This window comes from Narcine bancroftii, chromosome 2, assembly GCF_036971445.1.
Source record: "Narcine bancroftii isolate sNarBan1 chromosome 2, sNarBan1.hap1, whole genome shotgun sequence".
Lineage (NCBI taxonomy): Eukaryota > Metazoa > Chordata > Chondrichthyes > Torpediniformes > Narcinidae > Narcine > Narcine bancroftii.
The window spans coordinates 360,381,260-360,398,814 of NC_091470.1; the positions used below are offsets into that span (position 1 = coordinate 360,381,260).

Here is a 17,555-nt window from a genome sequence, read left to right on the forward strand (position 1 = left end):
CCCCCTTTTTAAATAGTGGGGTAACATTAGCTACCCTCCAGTCCATGGGTACTGATCCTGAGTCTATCGAGTTCTGGAAAATAATTCTTAAAGCATCTGCTATCTGAATGGCCACTTCCTTAAGTACCCTAGGATGTAGATTATCAGGCCCTTGGGATTTATCTGCCTTCAATCCCATCAATTTCTCCAAGTCCATGTCCTTAGAGATACTGATTTCTTTCAGTTCCTCCCTTGCATTAGTCTCTATGTTTCCCAACATTCTTGGGAGGTTATTTGTATCCTCTCTTGTAAAAACAGAACTAAAGTAAGAATTTAATTGGTCTGCCATTTCCTTATTCCCCATTATATATTCCCCTGATTCCGACCGCAAGGGACCTACTCTGGATTTCACCAATCTTTTCCTCTTGACATATTTATAAAAGCTTTTGCAGTCGAATTTTATATTTGCTGCAAGCTTACTTTCGTAATTTATTTTTGCTCTCTTGATTAATCCCTTTGTCCTCCTTTGGTGGATCTTGAACTGCTCCCAGTCTTCGGTTGCGGTACTTTTTTTGGCCAATTGATATGCTCTCTCTTTGGACCTAATGCTGTCTCTCATTTCCCTTGTTATCCACGGTTGAGTCACCTTTTTTGGTTTATTTTTCTGCCAAACCAGTATAAACGATTTTTGCAATTTCTCCATTAGATCTGTGAATGCTTTCCATTGTCTATCCACAGTCAACTCCCCCATAAACACCACCCAATCAATCTTACTCAACTCCCGTCTCATACCATCATAATTCCCTTTATTTAAATTCAGGTTGTTACCCCGTGCCGCATATCCAGGACTTTGTGGCAAACCTGCACAGAGCAACGATCTTCTCCAAAGTGGACTTGGTGTGAGGTTACCACCAAATCGTGGTACACCCTGACGACAACCCCAAGACGACCATCATCACTCCATTCGGGCGGTTCGAGTTCCTGAGGATGCCATTCGGGCTCAAGAACGTGGCACAGACCTTCCAGCGACTGATGGACGTGGTGGGCCAAACCCTGGACGGCACCTTCGTCCACTTATCTGATATCCTGGTGGCGAGCAGAACCCGGCAGGAACATCTACAACACCTCTGCCTAGGTCTGACTCTCATCTCTCTCTTGATCTGTGTAGCACCTGCTTGGGGCTTTCACCTTGGAGTACAGAGTACTTTCTTGAAATAAATTTGTGTGTGTTTCCCAGTCAAAGTATCCCTTCAACCTCACTAAGTGTAGGTGGGGTCACTGCATGCCCCACCTATCCCTTAGAAATGATCTTAACTGGAGGAATCAATAAAAGGTCCCATAAGACAAATCTTTTAGCTGCTCAAAGGACACAAGCTACCTCCCTTTCTAGCAATCCTCAATAAATCAGATCTTCTGCTGATACTAAATCTCCAGGAATTTTGTTACCCATGTTCATAAATTCGTTGTGAGTAAGTGGTGCCTCAGGCAATATTTCCACTTTCTCTCCAATACACTTATTGATCTCGTACCAGATCTTAATCAGATGTTTCAGTATGGGGTTATCCATTTTTTTCCCTTTTAATTTGGCATCCCGTGTGTATATGAAATCTTTCGCCATTCCCTCCCCCATTGCGTGCAATCCCATTTGCACCCAAGCCGGTGGTTCATAAACACATGTATTGCTAAACTTCCTTTTAATGAGTATAATACATTAGCTATCTCCAGAAAGAGCATTTTTCATCAAGAAAGGTAAATATGATAATCTGAAAATACAACAATGGTATATAGAAATGAATAAATGTATTCCATTAGAAAAAATTACATATAGTTTAAGAAATAATATCGAAATATTTGAACAAATATGGGAGCCTTACATTAAATACAATAGCAAAAACCTACTGGGGACAATCATTACCTAAGTTGATGGAAGGAGAAGGAAAGAAAAGAATGGACTCAGTAGAATTTCTGGTGTATTTTTGTTGAATGACAGCATTGTCTGACTGGTTTAATGTAACCTAGATTGTATACCTTAAATGGATGGGAGGGGGGGGGTGGGGGGGTGGGTTGGGAGGAGGGAGGGGGGGGGAGAAAATGTCACTGTATATGTGTGAAAAGGAAAAAGTGTGTAGCATGGCTAATGTGATTTATGGTGTGAAAAATAAAAAAATTTTTAAAAAAAAGAAAGAAAGGTAAATATGAGAACTTCTGGTTGATGTAGGTGTGTTGTATCTTCTGATTCTTCCAGTAATATTTCAGGATTCAACGTTTACCACCTCAAGTAAATAAAAAGGAAATTGCTGACCTTAATTAGCCAAAATTTTCTATCCTTCATAAATGTACAAGCTCAATCTACTTCAATTATCTCATATTTCATAAATTTTAGTACACCTCCAGTGTACAATAGAATCCTGGCCAATTGATTCAGTTTTGCATCAACTAAGACCCTGCCGTGCACAAATGTTATGTACGAGCTCAAAGTATCAGTCTAGTCTTTTAAAAGTAATAGCAGTATCATTACAGATACCCTCAAGTTTCCTCAGAAAAAAATTCCTGCCATTTAAACCCATGCCCCCAGATTTCACCAAATTAATCTACAACACCTCATACAGGAAGGAAACCGATGCACCCGGGGAAAATCCACGTAGACATGAGGAGAACGTACAAGCTTCTTACGGACAATACTGGATTCGAACCCTGGTCGCTGGCATTGTAACACTGTTGCAATAACTATATCATATTAGATACCCTCAAATCTCCTCCCAGATTTGTCAAATGAAATTAAAATAAAAAAGGAAGTTAAGTTAAACTTTGCAGACACTGAGTAGTTATCAACATCAACATGTTCTCGGAAGGATATGTAGACATTGGAAAGAATACAAAAAGATTTACCAAGTTAGTAACAGAAATAAGACATCAGTCACATTGAGAGTCTGAAAAAAACTGGATTTTCAACTCCTACTTACTACCATGCAACATGTAATGTGATTGTCACGCCCACCATAAAAAAAGTGATTTCGCACCCACAGCAGTGCTAAAACCACAAGCCCCTCTAGAGTTACAGCAATAGCCCCACAATGATGCAGCATCAAATAAAGCACTGGTTGATTAGGTTGTCATCGTTGGATCTAGTCCAATAATGAACCCAACCTCAAAGAATGAATCTTCAAGCCAAGTGGAAACTTGCCAGATTTCTCAATTTGATTTGCAAGATTGGCTGATTAAGTAAGGTATGGCCCAGTGGCAGCAGCAGGATTGGCAACACCTGAAAAATCAGAGCAGGAGGCTTCATTTTTGAGGAGATGAGAGATCAAAGTGCTGCGGTTGAGAACAAAGTGCAGATTTTGATCAACGTGGACAAGACATACTGGGAAGAGGGAGGGAGCGAAGGGGTTGTGTTCTGTAAGAAAAAATAAAGTTTTGATCTGTATATTTATGAAAAACAAACAAAAATAAAATATTCAAAAAAAATGTGAACTAGACAGAAGAGATGATTGTGAACTTCAGGAGGATGAAGGTTGACCATTCTCCATTCCGTTGTGGAAAGTGTGGAGCCAACAAAGTTCATTGGTGTACATATAAAGGATGGCCTACTCTGGACCCACAACACATCCTCATTAGTCAGGAATGTGCAACAGCACATATTTCCTAAGATGGCTATATTTCCTAAGATGGCTGAGGAGAGCAAAGCTACCAATCTCCAACTTGACATTTTACAGGAACATTATTGAGAGTATCCTGGATTTCTTCTGGCAACCAGATGCTGTGAAGAGGTATAGTTATGAGCTACAAGTATTTTTTATTAATTTTCCAACTTTATACTCGCTCTTAATCAACTAAACATTTTGAACCTTATCTCTGAGATAGTGACATTTACCAGAAACCTTCTGATGCCAAAGAAAGGAGTTAAAATTCTTAAAATACCTAAAATATCTCCTCTTAAACCCTTGGAAGAAAGAGATGATGCAGAACAAACGGAGGAAGAAATAAGCCCAAACAGGATACTCCTCTCACACTTGATATGTCCTCCAAAATGATTTCTAAATATCCAGAGGATATTTATAATGCCCTAAAAATGTGGGCAAAAGAAATTGGACAAATGTTGGATCTGGTTTTGAAGTCAATACTGTGACAGAATGCATGGATGTGTTTTTGAAAGATGGATTGGGAGAGGTTTGTTGGAGTGGGATGCATGCAAATCAGATTTTATTTGAGGTGGTGGAACTTTGCTAGTGCTGGGCATGTCGGCTCCACAGCTTTTGCAAGAGCTTTAGAGTGTGCTCAAGAGACTTCACTAATGGATTGATGTTTACAAAAGACAACAGATGAAAGATTTTGTTGGAGCTGCAGATTGTCTGGAAGAGAACTTGTGATTCTAAGAGAGTCATGTGGTTATACAAGCAGAGAGAGTCAAATAGGCTTTATCTCAGAGAGAGAGAGAGATGCACACACACAGATCACTTGTACAGTGTTACAGCCAGTACAGCAGCTGAGACAGCAGTCAAAGCCCTTGTGGTTCATGCAAGAGGAGAGGACTGGCTGTCTAATGTTTTACTTGGAATAAGGGAAACAAAAAGGAACTCTGTAGTGACCTGAAAGAAAGAGGTTATCATCTGGAGAACCCTGAAGGGGAAAGTTTCGTCAGCAAGACACTGAAGTGACTGACGGAAGTACATCAGTTGTGGATGTCCTGCAACAACAAATCTCTCTCTGAAAACCAACAAGAATCTTCCTGAGTGGTAACCATTTATCTTTCAAGCATCAAAGCCTGGTGAACTTGATAAATGTTAAATTCTGTGCAGAGTATAAGAATTTCCTGCAACCAGTGAACTTGGAGGAATGAGAAGTGAGACTGGGCTGTGGACCAAATAACTTTTCTGAACTAACACACACATTACATACACATGCACTTAGAATTAGAAGGGAGTTAAGTTAGGTTAGTTAAGTTAAGTTAAAGCGTAATTCTGTTTTCATGTTTAAAGATAATTAAAAGCAACTTTTGTTTAAATAGCTATTTGTCTTGGTGAATATCAATTGCTGCGGGGTTTATGGGTACTCTGGGCTCGTAACAATACCACAACTAGAATTGTGTCTGACAACTTTGGAAGAAGTTTGGGCTGCGATAAATAACTGGATGGAAAAGTTTGAAAAAAGATAACAAGTCCTTGGTTGCTGAAAACAATAAATTATAAATGCGTGTAATGAATCTGGAAGGTCAGAGCCGCTAAAATAACATTCATATTTTAAGTCTGAAGGAGGGTATTGAGAAGGACAAACCACCAATAAATTTCTTCACAGATTTACTTACAGAACATTTCAGTGAAGAAGCCGTTGGAAAGTATTCAGTGCTGGAAAGAGCACACTGCTCTCTATCCTTTAAAGACTCTTCAGAATTCCCTAGATCCATTATTAAACATTTCCATCATTTCCAAAAAAAAAACAGAATTGATTTTGAAGCTGGCTAGTTTGAAGAAGGATTTAACATACCAAGGAGCATGCATTCGAACGCTCGAAGACTACTGCCCGGAAGTTGTTTTGCTTTGCTGAGTCCACTATGAAGTTATGGTTGATTTATATTAAAAAAAGTTTTAAGGCTGCCTATTATACTCACCGAGATTGAGGATTAGCCATGGCACTCGGAAGATATTTTTAAATTTGCTCTAAGAACCTTGAGACTGTGGTGAATCTCTGCTAAGCTGCCTGTCTCTCCTCTGGCAAGCCTTGCTGTACTAACATTTTGGTGCATTAAGGACACTCCCCTTGGGTTTAGCTGTGTATGCACCCATTGTCTTTCATTATTGTACCATAAGTCTCTGCTAATAAAGGCCATGATTATTGTTTGATCACATCGTCTTTGTCTACTTCATCAACTGGCACTTCAGGGACTTTATCAAAAGAGAGACCCCAGGAACATCGACTGCTACTCCAAGATGAGTGAACTGCTGTTATTTGAAACTGCAGAATGTGGAAGAAATTTTTCTCTTTTCTGCACTTGCTAGTATAATAGTAAAAAGGGCTAATATGAACATTTCTATGTTTCTAATTTAAATATTTAATCGCCTATAGTTTAACGGCTCCAGGTGATACATCTCTGGGGCTTGAATGTTAGTACTCATTTTGATCTTAGTAACTGTTAAATTTCTGAATTTTTGTTCTCTTCTTATGTTTATAGATGTCCCAGGTATTTCGGGGTAGGGGAGTGACGTATTCCTGGAAAATAGACTGCATCACTGTTTTCTGTAAAACGAATCAGCGCCATCTGCGCGCGCACTTCAAAAACTGTGAATTGAAAATAAGCTTTTGTTATTTTTTACTTTGTTTTCCTGCCTTGAGAAAAAGAGTAAAAATGCTTCTGATTTAAATATTTAATTGCCTATAGTTTAACAGTTTCAGATGATGTCTCTGGGGCTGGTCCATTAGAACTTGTTTGGATTTTAGTAGCTGTTAAATTTCTTTCTGCGCATGCATCCAACACTCTCTTGTACTGATGACTGTTAGATGGTATATCGGTTTACATCTAAAGGAATGAAGATTGAAAGAAATGAAATTGACGATTAGTGATAGTCTGTCTGATAGGCTGAATTCATTTTTTCATCTTTCCAATATGTATACCAACTTTAACATCTAATTCAAAAGTTAAACGGGATGTTTCACAGTCTAATTGATTATAGTAGACAGAGCATGTGCAATGGAGGACTGAAAAGTTACTCAGACATTACCTATGGTTATGTATCATCAGTGTTTTGTCTAACATTGTTATTTTTATTATTGTGAAGAAATATAACATACTACTTGATTAAATAGGAGCAAAAAAAGTCTACAGAGGAGCCAAATGGGGCTGTATCTGATTTTTTGAGCTGCTCACTTTTTATTCAGTGACTTTCAAGTATTGGAGGGTTGGAGGGTTTTTTTCTCTGGAGCGTAGAAGATTGAGAGGGGACTTGATAGAGGTGTTTAAGATTTTAAAAGGAACAGACAGAGTAAATGTGGATAGGCTTTTTCAATTAAGAGTGGGGGAGATTCAAACTAGAGGACATGGTTTAAGATTGAAGGGGGAAAATTATAAGGGGAACATGAGGGGAAATTTCTTTACGCAGAGGGTGGTGGGGATGTGGAATGAGCTTCCGGCAGACGTGGTCGAGGCGGGATCATTGGTTACATTTAAGGAAAGACTGGATCATTACATGGATAGGAGGGGACTAGAGGGGTATGGACCGGGTGCTGGTCAGTGGGACTATGGCATGGACTAGTAGGGCCGAACAGGCCTGTTCTGTGCTGTAAGTGGTTATATGGTTATATGGTTATATGGAAGGGGATTGTTTGGGTCTGCATAGTAAAAGGTTGCAATTAATAATTTTATTTTTCTGTTTTGTTATGTGGTGTAGATTCAAAACGGTGGCCTTGGGGGTGAAGGGGAAACATGTCCCAGTAAATTCATCTATTTCTATTTCACTTTAAAACATTTTTTGAAAGATGGCACCTATTAACATTATTTCATGGAATGTGAAATGGCTTAATGGACCCATAAACCAAAGGAGAGGATTTGCACATATCATACAGTTAAAGGCAGACATCACGCTTTTCCAGGAAACACATATCAAAAAGGCAGATAAGGACAAACCAATGTTTAAATGGAGGGGGCCAATATTATCACTCATCTACCGAAGATAAAATCAGGGGTGTCACCATTTTAATAAAACCAATGTGCAATTTATACTACATAATAGTATTATTGATAAAATGGGGTGCTATATCATACTTACTAAGACATTACAGAATAAATTGGTTGTTTTAGTAAATATTTATGCTCCAAACATGGATGAACCAGTGTTTTTTGAAAAACTTTTTGATCTTTTACCGGACTCATCCCAATACTCATTAATTTTACGTGGAGATTTTAATTGTTCGAACACAATCTTTCTAATAGGAAAGTATATCGGCTTTAGGAATATATTGTCTTTCTTATCTAATATGGGGGTATCAAATCTATGGATATTTTTGAACCCTACTAGTAGGGATTACTCTTTTATTTTCAACTATCTATATACCAGGATAGATTATTTTTTAATTGATAATCAGTTAATTAATTTGGTTAAAGTATGTGAATATCAAACTATAGTCATTTCAGATCAAGCTTCTTTGTTTGGAATTTCTAAATACTCTTAGTATCAAAAAGCAGTGATGCCAGCATCAGGGGCAAGGTTCCCACTGAATGACGACAATTGTTTGAGATCGTTGACATATTGAAGTAGTAGTTGAATAAGAAATATGTGTTCCATTGCATTCCTGACCTTAATTGCATTGAAATACACTTTCAGTAAATGATTGAATTAAAACTTCTTTTCAATATATAACTTTTTTCTGTTAATGGTGGGGCATACATTTTTTTTGAAAAATTAAAGTTGGGCCTAGGGCAAAAAAGGTTGAGAATCACTTTGTTACAGCCAGGTAAAGCCTCGGGTCCAGACAGATATCCAGTGGATTTTTACAACACATTTTCCAAACAACTTGTCCCACACCTAAGCTTCGTATTGAATGACTCTTTTTGAGAAGGGAAACTACCTCCTTCTTTTAGCGAGGCAGCTATTTCTGTGAATTTTAAAAAAGGCAAAGATCCAGAAGAATGTGTGTCCGACAGACCGATCTCTTTACTTAATGTAGACATTTTAGGATATCATCAAAACTTTTAGCATATTGTTTAGAGAATATTTTACCAGTAATAATTAATTTGGACCAGACAGATTTTATTAAAAACACATTCCTACCATAATATTCATAGATTATTGAATATTATATATTCAACCTCCACTCATAATTATGAATGTATTTTATTTTTAGACACTGAAAAAATGTTTGACAGAGTGGAATAGGGATATTGGTACTTATTCGCCACCTTAGTAACATTTAATTTTTGTCCAGGTTTTATCCAATGGATAAAACTTTTATATGCATCTCCAATGGCCTCAATTCGCACTAATTCCCAACAATCCAAATTTTTAAAATTACAATAAAGCACAAGACAGGGTTGTCCCTTTAGCCCATTGCTTTCCGACTTAGTGCTGGAACCACCAGCTATTGCTTTGCGAGAAAATCAAGATTTTACAGGTTTGTTTAGAGGACCTATTGAACATAGGCTATCCGTATATGCAGATGACCTTCTACTTTTTACTTATATCCCCAAGATATCTATACCTAGCATTTTATTACTTTCCTGCTTTGCCAGGTTCGCAGGTTATAAACTTAACCTACACAAGAGCACTAGCATTTAAGGGCCCATTGGTTTTCTATTCTAACTAACCATTCAAAATAGTGATTGAACAATTTAAATATTTAGGTATTACAATAACCAAGAACTTTAAAAATCTTTTCAAAGAAAATTTTACAGTCTTAGTTGATCAAACTAATTCTTACCAGATGGTCACCACTTTCTTTGATTATGATTGGTCGTATTAATTTAGTTAAATTAAATATTTTACCAAAATTTTATATTTATTCCAATCACTACCAATATTTATTTCTGTCCTTTTTTTAAACTCATCAGACTCAATCATTATGTCATATATATGGCAAAATAAACCAAGATTGAATAAAAGATATCTTCAGAATTCAAGAAATAATGGGGGGGGGGGGGGCTGGCGCTACTGTTACGAGTCCAAAGGACCCCAAAATCCACTCACCACGACAAGTAGTTACTTAAACAAAAGTTGTTTTTAATTATCTTTAAACATGAAAACAGAATCAAACTTTAACTTTTCACTATTAATTTAACAACCCAACTTAACCCCCTTCTAATTCTAAGCACACATGTATGTGATGTGTGTGCAAATTTAAGAAAAGTTCTTTGGTTCACAGTTCAATATCACTTCTCATTCTTCCAAGTTCTCTGGATGCAGACAATTCTTCTACTATGCACAGAATTTAACATGTATAAAGTTCACCAGGCTTTGGTGCTCGAAAGGTAAATGTTTACCACTCAGGAAGGTTCTTGTAGGGTTTGCAGAGAGAGAATTGTTGTTCCAGGATTTCCACAACTGAGGTACCACAATTAGTTACCTCAATGTCTTGCTGATAAAACATGACCCATCAGGGTTCTCCAGATGATAACCTCTTTCTTTCAAGCTACCACAGAGTTCCTTTCTGTTTCCCTTCAAGAGAAGCATCAGACAGATAGCACTTCCAGCCATCTGCCACTCTGGAGTTTCAGTTCCAACAAGCTTCTCATGCTTGTTTCAGCTGTGTGACTCTCTCTCCTTCTGAGATTCCAACTGCCAGCCACATGTCCTTTTTTCTCTCACTTGCAAAACCCCCTGCTTCTCCAGCAATAGACCAAGAAATAGAGGAGCACATACATAGGCAAATAAAAGAAAGGTATAAGAGTAATAGAGTATAATAATGGGAGAGTTTAACTTTTGCAATATTAACTGGAATTCCCATAATGCAAAGGGCTTAGAATGGGGAAGAGTATGTTATGTGATGGGGTGGGAAGGGGTTTTTTCCTGGGAGGTTTGTTTTGTTTGGTTTTGGGATATGGGTTTTAGTTCTGTTAACTTAGATTTTCTTTGGAGCATGATCATCTGGGCCAAGGATCAATGGAAGAGAATCAGGACGGAGGTCAAGTATCGAGAGACAGGAAGGAGGGGGATAGGCATAATGGAGTGGTCTGAGCATAATGGACAAGTCAATTAAATTCATGAGCTTTAATGTAAATGAGATAAACAACCCAATTAAGAGAAAGAGAGTCTTGGATCATCTAAAAAAGATGCAGGTGGATATAGCACTTTTGCAGGAAACCCACATTACAGAAGAAAACATTTAAAATGAAAAAAGTGGATGGGTGGGTCAGGTGGCGATGTCCTTCTTCAATTCCAGGGGAATGGCCATTTTGATAAGGAGGAATGTTCCAGTGGTGGTCAAGGATGTGGTCGCGGACTCAGCAGGGAGATTCATAATGATACATTGATAAATATATTTGGAATCCTGGAAACTTATGAATATATATATGCCATGAATTTTGATGATGATATTCTTGAAAGTAAAGGGTGTGAGAATGTCTTGATTGGAGGGGATTTCAATTTTTGTCTGGATCCGGTCATGGACAAGTCAGCAAAGAAAGTAACAAGGGCTAGGGAGGCTAGGGCTATCCTGACCTTTATGAAAGAATTGAATCATATAGATAACTGGAGAAGGTTGAATCCGAGAGAAAGGGATTACTCCTTTTACTCGAGACAACATGACTCCTACACTAGAATTGATTTCTTTTTGGCCTCAGCCCAATTGAAGAGTAAGATAGTGGAAACTGAGTATATGGTGTGGCTACTGTCGGACCACTCTCCCTTGATTTTTTTCCATGATAATGCCAGATAAGCACGCCTCGATGTATAGATGGTATCTGAATATGCTGCTATTGGGAAAACCGGAATTTTGAAGCTTTGTCAGGGCCCTGATAGAATTGTTCTGTGAGATGAATTGCCCATCTACTGAAGATAATTTCCTAATATGAGACATATTAAAGGCCGGATCATCGGATATACCAAAAGCATTAAAAACGGACACATGAAGGAGGTTAGTGCTCTAGAACAGGAGATAGTTCAATTGGAAAATGATTACCAAAGAGCAGGTATAGAAGTAGAATACAGGAATCTGGTGAACAAAAGGCTCAAATAAAACAATGCGTTATAAACATATAAAACAGAAAAGTTGAGTTTAAGACCTAGAAAGCAGTATTATGAGCTAAGGGAGAAGGCCCACAAAGTCTTGTCCTGGCAGGTGAGTGTGTAAGAAGCCTCAAGAACAATTAATGTGATTCAGACATAAACCAAAAGAAATAAATGATACATTTGGAAAGTTTTGCAAGGAATTGTATAAATCGGAATCAAGAGGTCATCCTGCCAAAATAGATGATTTCTTGCTTCTATTGGAGTTACCAAATCTGGATCAGGAAGAGTGAGAGGGGCTGAATACCTCTTTCTCTTAAGAGGAAATTGCAGAGACACTGAGCTCTTTACAAGCTGGCAAATCATCAGGAGAGGATGGTTTTCCCACCAAATGTTATAAAGAGTTTAAGGATCTGCTAATGCCCCTTCTTATGAAGGTGGTGGATCAGGTAGCAGAGACGCATAGCCACCCAGAATATTTCTCAACAGCAATCTCTTGGTGATACCCAAAAAAGGTAGCGATCAATTGAGTCCTGCCTTGTATCATCCCATCTTGTGATTAAATACAGATTATAAAATCTTTGCAACTCATTGGCTAACAGGTTAGCAAAATATTTGATGAAATTAGCAAATGTATATCAAGTCAGATTTGTAGAAAGGAGGCAGTCAGTAAGCAATATAATTAGTTTGATATTGTGCATCTGGCACAGTCAGGGGTGTATCTCTGGATGCAGAGAAGGCCTTCAACAGACTGGAGTGGGATTTATTTGTTTAAGGTACTGGAGAAATTTGGATTGGGTCAAACTTTTATTAATTGGGTGAAGACACTATATCATAAACCCCAAGCAAAAGTTATTACAAATGGACAGATGTCTCCAGTGTTTCCATTGAGTAGGTCCAGTTAGCAGGGCTGTTCATTGTCTCCAGTGCTGATTATACTGCCAATTAAGCCGCTGGAGGAAGCCATTTGGTGGGACCCAGACATAAAGGGGTTCATGGTGGACTAGGTGGAACACAAAATCAACCTTTTTGCTGATGATGTGTTAGTTTATTTGACAGACCCTGGAGACCACATTGGAAGATTACGGGAAGTTCTCGGGTATAAGGTAAATCTGGATAAAAGTGAAATTATGCCTTTGACAAATGGAGATTATAGACAATATCTATAGGGAAGTCCATTGAAATGACCATTAAGTATTTGGGGGTAAAAATAGATAAAGGTTTAGGTAACTTATACAAACTTAATTATCTCCCTTTGCTCCGGAAGATTGAGGAGAACCTTGATAGATGGAGGACTCTGCCCATAACACTAGTGGGCAGAGTTAACTGTGTCAGAATGAAGGTGATGCCAAGACTCCAGTATCTTTTTCAATCATTACCCATTTCATTCCTTTGGGGTTTCCTTAAGATACTTGGCGGAATGTGTCAGAAGGCTCCTCTAGAATGGTAAGGTGACTAGAATCTCCATGAAAAAGTTGACATGGAATCACAATTTGGGTAGGTTAAAATAACCAGATTAAAAAATATATATTATTGGGCAGCCCAGACAAGGTTTATTGCCTCACTCTTTGAGGGGGCCATCCCCTCCTGGGCACAAATTGGACTAGATGCAATAGGTAAAAAGATGGCAGGAGAATTTATATACAAATGGGACACTAAATTAATTTCAGATAACCCCATACCAAAGCATATTCTTCAGATATGGCAAACAATAAATCAATGTATTGGATGATAGATGGGGATATCACCTCAAACACCTTTGACCTGAGTAATAAGATCCTGGATACCTTGTGCCAGAAGAGGACCAGGTGTATCAAGGACTGCTACAAACAGTCATGTCATTCAAGCAGTTGAGAAACAAATATGGTCTGTCAAATAGAATATTCTTCTGCTATCTGCAAACAAGATTTTTTTTAAAAGAAAAAACTAGGACCATCTTTGACCTTGCCTAGGTTCAGTAATATGGAGATTCTAATTTGTTGTGTAAATTTATTTCTCAAATGTATTACATATTCCAAGGTGAGGGCCCGAAGCCAGGCATTTACAGGTCAAGGGAGAGAAGGGAGTCAGACTTGAGCACAACAATCAATGAAGAGTGGTGGCAAGACCTGTGCCTGGACAGTGTGACTGGGGTCATTAATGCCAGATACAGGTTGCACCAGCTGTACCTCATACCACAAAAATGATATAAATCAAAGCCTGAAATTTCAGAAATGTGCATTAAGTGTGTTGTGGACATTGGAACATTTGTCCACTCCACCTGGCTATGTACAAAAGTGAGACCCTTCTGGGAAGAACTGGGGGACATTCTGAAAAGAATTACAAAAGTGGATTTTCCACAAAATCCAGAGTTATGCCTTTTGGGAGATATTAGAAATGGAGTTTTAGACTATCCAAATGTCAAATTCAGTTTGTGAAGGTCACCTTGGCGGTAGCCAGGAAATATTTAACGATTACATGGAAGTCCAACTCCCAATTAAATACTGCATGATTGAACATGGAAATGCAGAATTGAATTCATTTGGAGAAAATCACTTGCAGTCTAAGGGGGGAAACATGACACATTCTTTAAAGTGTGGCAACCATATCTGGATATATGGGCATGTAGATTGACCAGCACCCCCTCCCTGTGAAATGATAAAAATTTGTCCCAGTAGCGAAAGGCATGGGGTTAAGGAAATGAACATGGCACAGGAAACATGCGTGTTTTCTTTTTAGCCCATTTTTAGTTTGTTTTATTTTAGTTTTGTGTTTTCTTTAGTTTTCCTTTTATTCCTTACTTGGGTTATTTAGATAATTAGGTGGTTCCTTTTTTAGGATTAAATGGGGGCTCTGAACCCCACTTGTATTTATTTGTATTTGTACAATGTATAATCGGCATGGTTATATGTTTGGGGGCAAGGCGGGGAGGATGAAATAAAATACAGACTCTGTACAATCCATGAATGTTGAAAAAGATTGTATTGATTGTTGGAATTATTTTATGAGTCTGCAAAAAATTAAAACAATAGGAGCTGGAGTAGGCCCTTCAGCCTGTCGAGCCAGCACCGCCATTTTATAGATCATGGCTGATCACTACCATCAGTACCCCTTTCCAGCCTTTTCCCCATAACCCTTAACTCCTTTGCCCACTAGAGTCTTATCTTTAAAAAGTGCCTGTAACAGAATTACATGGAGAAAAATGCTAAAGGACAGGATGATTTCTGATTGAAAGACCAAGACCAATGATATAGCTGGGATGGATGCTGGGAACTTCATTGCTTGTGATACAGTATATATTTACAAGTTAGATGAGAATGCAGGAGGCATGATTTAGTAAGTCTGTGTTTGGTGGTGTCGTGGATAGGAAGGAAGGAAGGATGTCCAAGTCTACAACAAACAGTATGTTGATCAGAAGGAGAGTTAGGTGTAGCATTGGCAGATGAGTGAAGTAATGTTTTTTTGGAAATCATTCAGGGTAGTTCCTAGTCAATAAATGGTAGTTGATGAACAGACTTGGGAATCAAGTCCATAGTTCCCTGAAAATAGCAAAACAAATAGATATGGTAGTGAAGGCATATGGAATACCTGCTTTCAGAGGTAAGCACATATAATTTACAAGTTGGGATGTTATGTTGCAATTTTATAAAACACTGGATAGACTGCACTTGGAGGAGATTCACCTGGATGTTACGGGGAGAAATTAGAAAGGATGTTTTTTTTCCTCCTTGGAATGAAGGAGGAAAAGGGTTGACATGATAGAGGTGCACAAAATTGAATTGAATTATTTATTGTCATGTGTGCAGAGATGGAGCGACAAGCTGTTTTGTGTTACAGACAGAAGGAAATATACGGAAAATTTAAGAAGCAAAAGTCAGGAATAGTTCCTGAGAATTATATGGTAGCTGGGAAGGAACTTAAGAAAGGACCGGGGAAGTAGAAGGGAGCCCAAGAAGGCCTTGGCACATAGGATTCAGTAAAACCCACAGGAGTTCTCCACGCAAGTAAGAACAACAGAAGGATAACTAGAGTGAGGAAAGGGTCGCTGAGGGGTAAAGGGGGGAACATATGCCTGGGGGAAGAGGAAATCCTAAATGAATACCTTGCTTCAGAGTTCATTAGGGAGACAGTCATTGGTAAACGTGAGGTCAATGTAAAATAGGCTAATGTGCTGGAGCATGTAATGGTTGAGAAAGAGGAAATGCTGGATCTTCTTAAAAATATTTAGATAGATAAGTCCCCAGGACTGGACAAGATAACTGACAAATGTTTTCATGGATATCTTCAACAGCTCACAACAGCAGGGTGCAGTACCCACCTGTTTCAAACAAGCCTTAATTGTATGAAAGCCCAAGAAGAGCGTGGTAACCTGCGGAAATGTCAAAGTGTTTTGAGAGGCTGATGTTGATTATATCAGGTCATGTCTTATCAGAGACATGGATCCATTCCAATTTTTCTAACCATAGCAACAGATCTATGGCAGATAGCATCTTACTGGTTCTATATACAAAACTATGGAATACCTAGATAGCAAAGATGCTCGTTATCACCATCATCCCCTCAAAGTGGATCAACAGACTCCAAGACCTGGGCCTCAATATCCAACTGTGTAATTGTATCCTGGATTTCCTCACCTCCAGACCACAATCAGTGAGGATTGGTAAGAATATCTCCTCCTCAATCTCCATCAGCACCGGAGCACCACAGGATTGCGTACTCTCTTTACACTGTTATGGGCCCAGAGAACCCTAAATCCCAGCAGCAATAGAAATTCACTAAGACAAATGGTTACTTAAACACTTTTATTTTTAATTTTCTTTAAACATAAAAACAGAATCAAACTCTAACTTATTACTATTAACTTAACTTAATCCCCTTCAAATTCTAAGTGCACGTGTATGTAGTGCATTAAATTCAGAAAAATTATTTGATTCACAGACCAATCTCACTTCTCACTCCTCCAAAACCAGTATCAGGCAATTCTTATACTGTGCATAGAATTTAACATTTATGAATCTTCACCAAGCTCTGGTGCTTAAAGATAATTGGTTACTGCTCAGGAAGGTTCTTGATGGTTTCAGAGAGAAATTTCTTGCTCGTTGGACACACACAAACTGATGCCCTCCGATCAGCCACTTCAGTGTCTTGCCCCATCAGTGATTCCCAAATGATAACCTCTTCTTCTGCAGGTCACCACAGAGTTCCTTTTGTTTCCCTTATTTCAGGTGAAACACTCTATCTAGCCAGCCATTTCCTCTTGTGTGGGCCTCAAGTGTTTTCAACAGGCTGAACTCAGAACTCACAATCCATCTTCAAAATGGCGTTTCAATAAGCTACCAGCTTGCCATCACTGCAGAAACCAGTTCTCTTTTTCTCTCTCTCTCTCTTAGAGAAAGCCTGTTTGGTTTCCTCTCTCTCTCTCTCTCTCTCTCTCTCTCTCTCTCTGTTTGCAAAACCACATGACCTTCTTAGAATAGCAAACTGCAACCACATAGATTGCGGCATCGGACCCAAATTTCTGAATCAGTTCATCTGTTGCTTTCAAAACAATAATTCATTTACACCTGCTTTTGAAGTTTCTTGAGTTCGGGTTCTTCTGTTTGCACCTCCTTGTGAAAACCTTCAGCAAAGCAGTCTCCTTGTTTTATTGTCTTTGCAAAGGCTCTAAGATTTATGTTTATTTGTGACCTACACTACTCCCACAATCTATCTCCTTCAAAAACATACCTATATACAATATAAAATATGATATAAATCGTTACACCTTGATGATACCAAATTGTATAAAAAGGGGCTATGAGTCAGTATAAAGGAGGGAGATTGAAAACTTGGCTGAATGGTGAACTGACAACAACCTCGTACTCAGTAACCAAAACCAAGAAGCTGATTGCAGATTTTAGGAAGGGAAACCAGAGGACGACAATCCAGTAATCATTGCGGGATCAG

General features: G+C 38.5%; 1 protein-coding gene across 9 annotated transcripts in view; it reads right to left on the bottom strand.

The window, feature by feature from the left end:
• The window catches only part of ldlrad4a (low density lipoprotein receptor class A domain containing 4a), a 339,264-nt gene that overhangs the window by 146,587 nt on the left and 175,122 nt on the right, over nucleotides 1-17,555 (bottom strand). Inside the window, exon 1 of one of the 9 annotated variants that reach the window (XM_069922464.1) lies at nucleotides 5,588-5,753. The exons of the other annotated variants lie outside the window; for them this stretch is intronic. The gene's annotated coding sequence lies outside the window, so the exon portion shown is untranslated. Of the gene's footprint in view, nucleotides 1-5,587; nucleotides 5,754-17,555 lie in introns of those variants that run through there. 9 annotated transcript variants of the gene reach the window in all.